This window comes from Trichechus manatus, unplaced genomic scaffold (assembly GCF_000243295.1).
Source record: "Trichechus manatus latirostris isolate Lorelei unplaced genomic scaffold, TriManLat1.0 scaffold00149, whole genome shotgun sequence".
Lineage (NCBI taxonomy): Eukaryota > Metazoa > Chordata > Mammalia > Sirenia > Trichechidae > Trichechus > Trichechus manatus.
The window spans coordinates 3,351,895-3,364,536 of record NW_004444085.1 but is presented as its reverse complement, the minus strand read 5'-3'; positions in this window follow the sequence as shown (position 1 = coordinate 3,364,536).

Below are 12,642 nucleotides of genomic sequence, written 5' to 3'. Positions count from 1 at the left end.
TATAAATGGTATTGTTTTCCTTTTTGAATTTCTCTTTGTTGGTGTACAGGAATCCCACTGATTTTTGTATGTTGATCTTGCATCCTGCTACTCTCCTGAATCTTTCTATTAGTTCCAGTAGTTTTCTTGTGGTATCTTTGGGTCCTCTACGTATAGAATCATATCATCTGTGAATAGGGATAGTTTTACTTCTTCCTTTCCAATTTGGATGTCTTTTATTTCTTTTTCTTGCCTTATTGCTCTAGCTAGGACTTCCAGCACAATGTTTAATAAGAGTGGTGATAAATGGCATCTTTGTTTTGCTCAGGGAGAATGCTTTTAGCCTCTCTCCATTGAGGATGAGGGCTGTTGGTTTTGTATATAAAAAAAATTGAAACTCATTGTTCTATTTATAGAGCACAAAAAAACCCAAACCAAACCCATTGCTGTTGATTCTGACTCATAGCAACCCTACAGGATAGAGTAGAACTGCCCTACAGGGTTTCCAAGGAGCAACTGGTGTATTAAAACTGCCGATCTTTTGGTTAGCAGCCGTAGCTCTTAACCACCGCACCACCGGGGCTCCAGGTTGGTTTTGTATAGATGCCCTTTATTATTTGAGGATTTTCCTTTATTCCTATTTTATTGACAGTTTTTATCAGGAATAGGTTTTGAACTTCATCAAATGTCTTTTATGCGAAGACTGAGATGATCATGTGATTATTTTCTTCTATTCATGTGGTGGATTACGTTGATTGATTTTGTAATGTTGAACCATCCTTGCCTACCTATCATGAATCCCACTTGGATGTGGTGTATTACTTTTTGATATGATGCTGAATTCTATTGGCCAGAATTTTGCTGAGAATTTTTGCATTTCTAGTCATGAGATATTAGTCTGTAATTTTATTTTTTTGGGATGTCTTTGCCTGGTTTTGGTATCAGGGTTACGCTGGCTTCGTAGAATGAATTCGGGAGTATTCCTTCCTTTTCTATGTTCTGAAATAGTTTGAGTAGTATTGGTGTGAGCTTGTCTTTGAATGTTTGGTAGAATTCTCCAGGGAAGCCATCCAGTAAGTGATTTTTCTTGGAGCGGGGAAGTTATTATCTCTTCAGTTTCTTCTCTTGTTATGGGTCTGTTCAGATTTTCTATTTTAGTCTGTGTTAAAGTAGGTATTGTGTTTCTAGAAATTTGTCCATTTCCTCTAGGCTCTCATATTTGATGGAGTAGAATTTATCATAGTATTCAGTTATGATTCTTTTTATTTCATTTGTGTCTGTTGTTATGTCTCTCATCTCATTTCTTATTTGAATTATTTGCTTCCTCCCCTGTTTTTCTTTTGCCATTTTAGCCAATCATTTGCCGATTTTGTTGATCTTTTCAAAGAACCAACTTTTGGTCTTGTTGATTCTTTCTATTGTTTTTCTGTTCTCTATTTCATTTATTTCTGCTCTAACCCCACTGCCATCGAGTCAACTGTCCCACAGGTTTCCAAGCAGTGGCTGGTGAATTTGAACTGCTTTTAGTTAGCAGCGAAGCTCTTAATCACTGTGCCACCAGGGCTCTTAGCTTTATTATTTCCTATCTTCTGGTGGCTGTGGGCTTCTTTTCCTGTTCTCTTTCTATTTGTTCAATTTGTAAGGCTAACATTTTGATTTTGGCCCATTCTTCTTTTCTGATGTGTGAGTTTATTACTATAAACTGACCTCTGAGAACAGCCTTTGTTGTGTCCCAAAGATATTGATATGATATGTTTTCATTCTCATTTAATTCTAGGAATTTTTTGATTCCCTCTTTGATTTCTTCTATTGCCCAGTTTTTTAAAGCAAGGTGTTATTCAATTTCCTTTGTATTTGATTTTTTCCCCTTACTTTTCCTGTTATTTATTTCTACTTTTATGGCATTGTGATCAGACAGAATGCTTTGTATTAGTTTAATGTTTTGGATTTTATCAAGGGTTGCTTTGTGGCCTAAAATGTGGTCTATTCTGGAGAATGTTCCAAGTGCATTGGAAAAGAATGTATACTCTGCTGCTGTTGAGTGGAGAGTGCTATATATGTCTATGAGGTCAAATTTGTTGATCGTGGCCTTTTGATCTTCTATATCTTTGTTGAGTTTCTTTCTAGATGTCCTGTTCTTTACCTAGAGTGGTGTGTTTAAGTGTCCTACTATTATTGTGGCATTGTCTATTTCTGTACTCAGTGCTGTTAGAGTTTATTTATTTAGCACCCTGTTGCTGGGTGTGTAGAAATTTATTATGCTTATGTCATCACGGTGGATTGTCCCTTTAATCATTATATACTGTCCTTCCTTGTCTTTTATGGTAGGTTTTGCCTTAAAGTCTATTTTATCTGAGATTAGTATCACTACTCCTGCTTTTTGGTTACTGTTTGCTTGATGTATTTTTCCCCATCTTTTGATGTTTAATATATTTATGTCTGTGTCTGAGTGTCTCTCTTGTAGATAGCATATTGATGGGTCTTTTTTTTATCCATCCTGCTAGTCTCTTTCTCTTTATGGCTGCATTTAAGCTATTTATGTTTAGTGTGATTATCAATAGGTATGAGTTTATTACTGTCATATTGTGCTTTTCTTGGTGGTGCTGACATTTTCTTTGTTCCTTTTACTTTTCTGTGCTGAGTTTCTTTTGTTTGTGAATTTTCTTTTCTTTCATTATTACAGATGTTGTATTTACTGAGCCTTTATGATTTTAGTCTTTTTTTATTCTGAGTAGGTTTGTTAAATTTTTTGCAGTTGTGTTGAAATTTATCCTTGATTTCCAGAGCTGAACCAGTCTTTTATTACTTGAAATTGTCTTGACTTCCTCTCCATTTGAAAGTTCTGTATGTACACCTTTTATTCCCCCTTTTATTGTTTAGACGTTGTTGTCATTTACAGATTGATGTCTCTAGTTGTCTGTTTTAAATCTTTTAGCTTTGTTTTATTATTGAGAGTTCTTTCCCTGGATTGGTATCTGGCTGATGCTGTTTTGTGTCCTAGACTCAGGTTGTTGTCTGATGTTGTTGGTTCTTTAACCAAAGGACTCACTTTAATATTTCTTGTGAGTTTGATTTGGTTTTTACAAATTCCCTTCATTTCTTTTTATCTGGAAATGTCCTAATTTTGCCATCATATTTGAGAATTTTGCAGGACATATTATTCTTGGTTGGCAGTTTTTGTCTTTCAAGGTTATATATGTCATCCCATTCCCTTCTTGACTATGTAGTTTACACCAAGTAATCAGAGCTTAGTCTTATTGTTTCCTTTTTTAAGTGATTTTTCTTTTTTCTTGAGCTTCTCTCAAGATTCTTTCTTTGTCTTTAGTTTTGGCAAGTGTGATTATTATATGTCTTTGTGACTTTCCTTTGGGGTCTATCCTCTGTGGGGTTCACTAAGCTTCTTGGATGGTCAGCTTTTCATCTTTCATGATATTTGGGATGTTTACTGCCTGCAAATCTTCAAAAAACTTCTTTGTGTTTTCCATTTTCTCCCACTGTTCTGAAACTCCGATCGTGCACAAATTTCTGCTCTTGATTGTGTCCCACATAATTCTTAGATTTTCTTCATTCTTTTCTCTAATTTTTCCTCAAAGTGGCATCCATGCGTTTTTCTTCAGTCTTGCTGTTTCTTCCATTGTTTCAAATTCTCTCCTAAAACCTTCTATTGAGCTGTCCATTTCTAAAATTTTGTTGTTTTTTCTTTTGGATTTGTAGTTACTGTTTTTGTATGATTTCTAATTGTTCATTTACTTTGATGTTTTGTTCTTGTATTATTTTCCTGAATTCTATTGCTTTGTCTGTGTTTTCCTTGATTTTGGCTATGTGTTCAATGGTTTTGTCTGTTTTTCCATGATTTTGTCCGTGTTTTCCTTGATCTCTTTCCTAATATCTCGGAGAGCCCTAAATACTAGTCTTTTGAATTCCCTATCAGGTAGTTCCAATGCCTTGTCTTTTACCATAAAGTCATCTGATTATTTTGGTTCCTTGCTGGAGCTATCTTGTCCTAATTTTTCATGTTTTGATATTGTCTACTCTGTCTGAGATATTAAGGTATTATTTTCTTTATTTATTATGTTCATTTTTGTTTTGTTTTGATATGTCGAGGTGGGCAAGCTCAGCATTCTTTGCTCCTTGCTCAGGTGTGGGAATGATAGCTCTCACCACCTTATCTGGGTGGGCAGGGCAGCAACAGGCAGGGTGAGCCCACTGTACGCTAGTTTGGAGAGGTGGCTGAGGGCAGACTGGGATGGTGCTGTCTGCCTCCTGATGTTGGTCCAGCAGTGTGGGAACGTTCACAGCCTCTTTCCAAATGTGAGGGAGTGTCAGATGGAGAGTGGAACAGGCTCACTTCACACTGTTCAGCATCTGGTTGAGTGGTGGGAGGGGAGGGGCACTGCAGGCCTGATGTGTGGCAGGTGTGAGCACTGGGGGTGCTCTAGCTGCAGCTGCATGGTGGGGGCTGACTAAAAGGGGAGAAGATGGCATAAAGGGCTAGGTGTGAGGGTGAAAGAAAAAGAAAAGGTGGTGGGATGGGAGCCAGTGGGTGGGGGTGGGTTGGACCTACTGGCTAGTGGAACCAGGGGGAGGTGGTGCATGGGCCTAGGTGGTGGGGAGAAATAAAGAGAACTAAAAAAGAAAAAAGTAGTGGCATGGTGGGGACTTGCAGGTGGGGCAGGGTGGTTCTGGGGTAGTGGTGGATCAGTGTGCCAGAGGCACTCTACCTGTGGCAGCGTGGTGGGGACAGGCAGGAGGGGGGGAGGTGGTGTATGGGTCTAGGTGTGGGGGGCGGGGAGAAAGAAAGGAAAAAAAAGATGGAACAAATGGCAGCATGGTAGGGTCCAGAAAGTTGGTGTGGGGCGAAACTGGGGGCTGGCACCTAACAACGATATTATTTGCCTACCTGAATATATGCATCAGAAGACTAACTTTACAAAGTAAAAGGAGATGTCTTATTTCTCTTTTCATCAGTGGTGCTTAAAGCAGTGGCTTCCACTAATAGATGTCCAATCAATGACTGTGAGAACAAAAATGACAGCAGGGAAACACGAATGAATTTTATTATTTTTCTATAATCCACACTGATTTTCTGTATAATTGCAAACTCATTTAAAAGATTGATTACAGCTTTCAGAAGAGAAGGAACTAGACTAGATTAAGTACAAGACTCATTCTGATGGAATTTGGAGCGAACTTGAGGTTGCTTATCTTCTGTTTGTGAGCAAGATCATTTTTCTAAATCCAGATGCCAGAGGTGTCAAAGGCTTTTAGTATGTGATCGAGAAGGAATCAGAGTCAGCCTTAAAAATCAGATAAATGACTTTGATGTCAGATAAGTAACACCAGATTCTCTTTGATGATTCTCAGAACTGAAAAGGGTCATGTGAGGACATCATTCTAAACTTGCTTTCAAACTATGTTTTTCTGAAATGGGATTAATCTGAGCAAAATGGTAGAGAAGGTAAAATGGGCCATTTTTAACAGTAACATTTTCCTTCTTGCTTCTTTTTTCTAGGTATGCTATTGTCTTAGGCTGGGTTCTCTAGAAAAGCAAAACCAGTTAAGTGTATAAATATACATATATAGAGAGATATATATCAAGAAAATAACTCATGCGGTTGTAGAGGCTGGAATGTCCAAGTCCATGGGTCAGGAGGTGGGGCCAAGATGGCAGAGTAGCAGACACTTCCCATGGTCCCTCTTACAACAAAGACCCCCAAAAACAAGTCAATCGATTATATATGACAATCTAGGAGTCCTGAATATCAAAGGCAAAGTTGAGGAATCAGACTGAGTGGCAGGGGAAGGGAGAGACAGTTTGGATGTAACAAGGACTTGCCAGACCTAACCTGGCAGTAGCTGGAGTCCTTCAGGCCGGATCAGCTCACGTTGTGTGGTGAGGCAAGCAGTGGTGCTCAGGAGGCTTTTTCCACATTGGGAGAGACCCAGTGGCAGACAGTCTACCGAGCTAACCAGAAATAGTGAGAGGCAGCCCTCGATCAGTGAAAGTACTTGCATCTGGCCTACCGTGTGGATCAAAAACATCCTCCTTTGGGAAAAACCTCTCTCCCATTTACCTCCCCATTCCCTGCTCTGTGCTGGGTCTGGGATGGCTTCAGCAATTGCTGAGTCCCCTGGGCCAAAAGTAGGACCCGTCGTGTGCCCTGAGCCATTCTCCCAGCCTTGGAGCGGGAACAAATTAACAAACAAGGGAAAAAATAATCAGCCGGCTCCCCTAAATCAGGAAATCAGGGTAGGCACAGCTCCTTTGCCTAGGCACAGGCATAAGGGGTCCATGGACTTTGAGTGCCTTTCCCCTTGCATAGACTTGTGTGGGCCCATTTCAACAGCATAGGCCTTCATTACCACAGTACAACAGTGTATATACCTGAAGTCTAACTTCAACTGTTTCAGCTGTGAAGTGGCAGGTTCATGACATCTGATACTGCTCTACCCATTAAGCAGGGTCTTCACCTATCCACATCAGGGGCCTGAGGACTGGTGGCTCCACACACACCACCTAGCCACCTGCGACAGAGGCCCAAGAACAAGAGGTGCCCCCTAGTTCTTACAGCCAACAGCACTGGGTGCTCATAGTCTGGCTGCAAAACCCACCCACCTAAGTGCCATATGGAACAGGGACAAGCTTTACTCCCAGACACTCAGGGGCAGCCGTTGGCCCCGAGTTGCTCAGCGTGTGTCCCCCTGCTGCAGCTGGATGCCTGTGCCTACACCTATCACCCACGCCAGTCTAGGACTGTAGGTGAGAACCTGCATCACACACTTGGTGGCCAACTATGTGGACACCTGAGCTGAATCCATACAGGAGGAGTCGGTGGACTCCTGGGCTCACATACTTAGTGGCAGGTCTGGCCAGCTGGTGGCAGGACATTGGAGCTTCAGGGGTGCCAGTGATCAGGCTAGCTCACACGAGCTGCCTATTTGGGCACCTCAATACAAAAAGCTAGGACACAGTAAGCAAACATAAAATAAGTAAATATAACAACTTATTGATAGCTTGGAGACAACAGTCAATATCAAGTCACATAAAAAGGCAGACCATGATAGCTTCATCAAGCTCCCAAAATAAAGAATCCAGAAATTTTCCGAAGGAAGATAATTTCTTGGAATTACCAGAGGCAGAATACAAAAGATTACTATACACAACTCTTCAAGGTATCAGAAAGGAAATTAGACAAAACACAGACCAAGCAATAGAGGATTACAAAGATTAGAGAAGAGGATAATAACATATTTAACAGGCTGCAAGAATCCACAGAGAGACAGCAATTAGAAATCCAGAAGATTAACAATAAAATTTCAGAATTAGACAACTCAATAGAAAGTCATAGGAGCAGAATTGAGGCAATGGAAGTCAGAGTTAGTGAGACTGAAGATAAAGCATTTGACACCAACTTGAGGAAAAATCAGATAAAAGGTTTTTAAAAACTGAAGAAACTCTAAGAATTATGTGGGACTCTATCAAGAGGAATAACCTACGAATGACTGGAGTACCAGAACGGGGCAGGGGGGGATAGCAGAAAATACAGATGGAATTGTTGAAGATTTGTTGGCAGAAAACTTCCCTGATACCATGAAAGATTAAGAAGATATCTATCCAAGATGCTCACCAAACCCAACAAAAGGTAGATCCTAAAAGAAAGTCCCCACGTCCATGGGTCAAGATAGAGGCTTCTCCTAATTCATGTAACCACAGGGGCTGGTGAACCCAAGACTGGCAGGTCAGAAAGTAGCACTCTTGCTCACAGGCTGCAGAGATTGATGAATCCCAAGATCGGCAGGCAAGACCACAGGTAAGCTGCTAGCTCAACTCCCAAGAACCAGAGGTCAGTAAAACAGGAGCCAGCTGCAGAATCCAGAACGAGCAAAAGCCCACAAGCTCTGCCAGAATATCCACTTATATTCAATGCAGACCACATGCCCAAAGAAACTCCCTTTCAACTGATTCGCTACTCACAGGAAATGCCATCATGGAGGTGATCACATAATATCAAATCTCATCATGGAAGTGATCACAACATCATATGACTATCAAACCACTGAGTATCATGGCCCAGCCAAGCTGACAGCCTCAATCATCACAGCTATTAACTCAATATTTAGCAAAAAAGGAAAACATTTGACTAAGATTCACTACTTTAAATTTCTTATAGGAAATAAGAACCAAAATTTGCCTTATAATGTCAAAGATGGCATGTTTGAAATTAAGATTCTATGTACAAGTACCATCAGTGCCCCACAGTGTGTAGAAGCAACAAAGGATTCAATATCCTTTTTCAATATCCTGCTTTATACATTTACAGCTCAGATACAGAAGTGAGACTATATGCAAAAAGGAAATAAATCATGGTACTCAAATAAGAGTTATTAAAGATTACTCTCAGAGGCCCTGTCAGGAGAGCAGTACTTCAGAGTGTTCAGTGTAATTCTGGTCATAGTGCTAATCTTTGCAGATCTAGAGTCTTGGTTGGGTCATCTCAGCTGCTTACACTAAGCAAGCTTAAGGAAGACTGATATATATATATATATATATCACATTATATATATTCATCATATATATGATCAAGAATGACAACTGTACAACTTCCAGTGTGAAATAAAATGATGATTTAATTCATTCATTTATTCATTCAACCTTGATCACTTGCCTTTCAGTTTTATAAATATTAAAGTTAACTTTTCAACATAAACACAGTGATTTTGTTCAATTTTTTCCCCCTTCAAGATAATTTTAAAGAAACTAAGTACATTGTGACCTATAATTGACAGTATATAAATATATATACTAGATAATTATGCAAACTTTGATTTACTACCCAAGTCAATTTCTTCTATAAGATTATATTATTATCAACATACTCATGGTAAATCAACTTTTTAAGCATCCTTTGGCATGGAAAGAAAATTTAATACTGATTAATGATTTGCTGATTCATCCTTTAAGAAGAGTTTCTACCTACCCCAAAATATAACATGATAATAAATTTTAAATTTCTAGTAATATTCCACATGCATTCAATAACAAAGCAAATTACTCCTCTCAGCATACAGACATGTTGTAATTATCACATTTTGAAGATAAAAGCATTTTTAGATCTCATTTATCCAGCAAGCTACTCCTGTACTTCTTTGCAGAAAAGCGCTTAGAAAACATTTTTACACAGTCTCCAGTTCCTTTCTCTAATAGTCACTCTATTTTTTTCATTTAAAACTATCAAAATAAGACTTGTTACTTAACAAATTCACATAACTTAACCCAAAGTATTAAGTACAGTTGTGACTGAGCAGTTCAGATTCCCAACTTTTATTAACAAAATTCAAAAGTGCAATTTTCTAAAATAACCACTTCATGACACTTTATACTGCTGGTTGAAATATCTGCATACCTAATAGATTATAATCACATCCATATTTTGGGAAGCTACATTCATTTCTTTGGCAATAAGGAAAAGAAAAATAAATTTCAATAGAATAGGATCTATTTTATTAATGTCAAGTCAGAAAAAAATAAGACCTTAACTATGATCATAAAAATTGGGAAAGATAATTAATTAGGGAAGTCTTTTGTGGACAAACACTCAGTGGCAAGTGTGTATAATTAAAATGATATGTACTCTATTGATATTCTGAAAGGCTGATGACAGCAGCATCTCCCCACTGAATCTGCAATCTGCTGTTGAATCCATAACATACACCTCCTTTAATTTGGGGCCAATTCAAGCAATTTTTCATCACCATTCCTGTCCGTGATTATACATTTATGACTTGAAATTTTGATTATCCAATTAATTTAAAATATCCAGATATACCCTACAAATAAATATAAAAAGATTTTGTACTCAGTATCTTTAATGCACTTTCCCATCAACATAAATGGTTGTTTATAAAATAAATACATAATTAAAAGCATGTAAAATAGATAAAATCACTTTGTTAACCATTTACTTAGCTTAAGTTTACTTGCACCCTAAACAAAGAGGAGCCTTGGTGGTGCAATGGGTTAAGACTCTGCTGCAACCAAAAGGTTGGCAGTTTGAACCCACTCAGCTGCTTTGCAGAAGGAAAGACCTGGCCATCTGCTCCTGTGAAGGTCATAGCCTTGGAAACCCTACTGAGGGGGGGGCGGTTCTACTTTATCTTACAGGGTCATGATGAGTCAGAATCGACCTAACAACAACAAAATGAAGATAAGTTCAATTTGAATCAAAAACATATTTATATGTTCCAAAGACAAAGGAAGAGTTCATGCTGCAAACTACCCATACCCATCCCTCCACCCCCACTGTTGAAAATCTGAACAGACCCCTACAAGAGAAGAGATTGAAAAGGTAATAAAAGAACTCCCAACAACAACAAAAAGCCCTGGCCCAGATGGCTTCACTGGAGAATTCTAACAAATATTCAAAGAAGAGCTTATACAAGTACTCCTCAAATTTTTTCAGAACATAGAAAAGGAAGCAACACTTCCTAATTCATTCTATGAAGCCAGCATAACCCTGATGCCAAAACCAGGCAAAGACACCACAAAAAAGCCAATTACAAACCAATATCTCTCATGAATATAGATGCAAAAATTCCCAACAAAATTCAAGCCAATAGAATTCAGCATAATATCAAAAAAAATAAATAAATAAAACAGCACGACCAAGTAGGGTTCATATCAGGTATGCAAGGATGGTTCAACATTAGAAAATTAATCAATGTAATCCACCACATAAATAAAAGGAAATAAAAGAATTACATGATCATCTAAACCGACACAGAAAAGGCATTTGACAAAGTCCAACATCTATTCCTGATAAAAACTCTGAATAAAATAGGTATAGAGGGGAAATTTCTCAACATAATAATGGGCATCTATGCAAAACCAATGGCTCAAATCATTCTTAATGGACAGCGGCTGAAAACATTCCCCTCGAGAACAGGAACAAGACAAGGATACTCTTTATCTCCACTCATATTTAACATTGTGCTGGAAGTCCTAGCTAGAGCAATAAAGCAAGAAAAAGAAATAAAGGGCGTCCAAATTGGTAAGGAAGAAGTAAAACTGTTCCTGTTCGAAGAAGATATGATACTATACATAGAAAACCCTAAATACTTCACAAGAAAACTACTGGAACTGATAGAAAAACGCAGCACAGTAGCAGGATACAAGATAAACATACAAAAATCAGTTGGATTCCTATACACCAATGAAGAGAATGAACAAAAAGCAATCAGGAAAACAATACCATTTATAATAGCCCCTAAAAAAAATACTTTGGAATAAATCTAACCAGGATGTAAAAGACCTATACAAAGAAAACAACAAAACACTACTGCAAGAAACCCAAAGTGATCTACATAAATGGAAAAGCATTCCATGCTCATGGATAGGTAGACTCCACATTGTGAAAATGACAATTCTACCCAAGGCAATTTACAAATGCAAAGCAATCCCTATCCAAATACCAACAACATTCTTTAAAGAGATGGAAAAACTAATCATTAACTTTATATGGAAAGGGAAGAAGCCCCAGATAAGTAAAGCAGTATTGAAGAAGAAAAATAAAGTAGGAGGACTCACACTACCTGACCTCAGAACCTACTATACAGCTACAGTAGTCAAAACAGCCTGGTAGTGGTACAATGACAGATACATTGAACAATGAACAGAATTGAGAACCCAGATGTAAATCCATCCACCTACGGTCACCTGATCTTCTACATGGGCCCAAGTCCATCAAATGGAGAAAAGACAAGTCTTTTTAACAAATGGTGCTGGCAAAACTGGATATCCAACTGCAAAAAAATGACACAGGACCCGTAGCTCACACCACACAGAAAAACAAATTCCAAATGGATCAAAGACCTAAATATAAAGCCAAATACTATAATGTTCATAGAAGAAAAAATAGGATCAACACTAGAGGCCTTAATGCATGGCATTAATGGGATACAAACCATAACCAACAACACATAAACTCCAGAAGATAAGCTAGATAAATGGGATCTTCTAAAAATGAAACACTTATGCTCATCAAAAGAGTTCACCAAAAGTATAAAAAGAGAACCTACATACTGTGAAAAAATTTCTGGACACTACAAGTCAGACAAAGATCTAATCTCTAAAATTTACCAAAAAAATCCAACATTTCTACAACAAAAAGCCAAATAATCCTATTAAAAATGGGCAAAGAAAATGAACACACTTCACCAAAGAAGACATTCAAATGGCCAACAGACACATGAGGAAACGCTCACGCTCACTAGCCATTAAAGAAATGTAAATTAAACCTCAATGAGATACCATCTCACCCCGGCATTTCTGGCACGAATCAAAAAAACTGGAAATAAAAATGTTGGAGAGACTGTGGGGAGATCAGAACTCTTATGCACTGCTGGTGGGAATGCAAAATGATACAACCATTTTGGAAAATGATATGGCACTTCCTTAGAAAGCTAGAAATAGAAACACCATATGATCCAACAATCCCACACCTAGGAATATATCCTAGAGAAATAAAAGCCGTCACACGAATAGACATATGCACACCCATGGCATGTTCATTGCACCATTGTTCACAATAGCAAAAAGATGGAAACAACCTAGATGCCCATCAACAGATGAATGGATAAACAAACTATGGTACAAACACACAATGG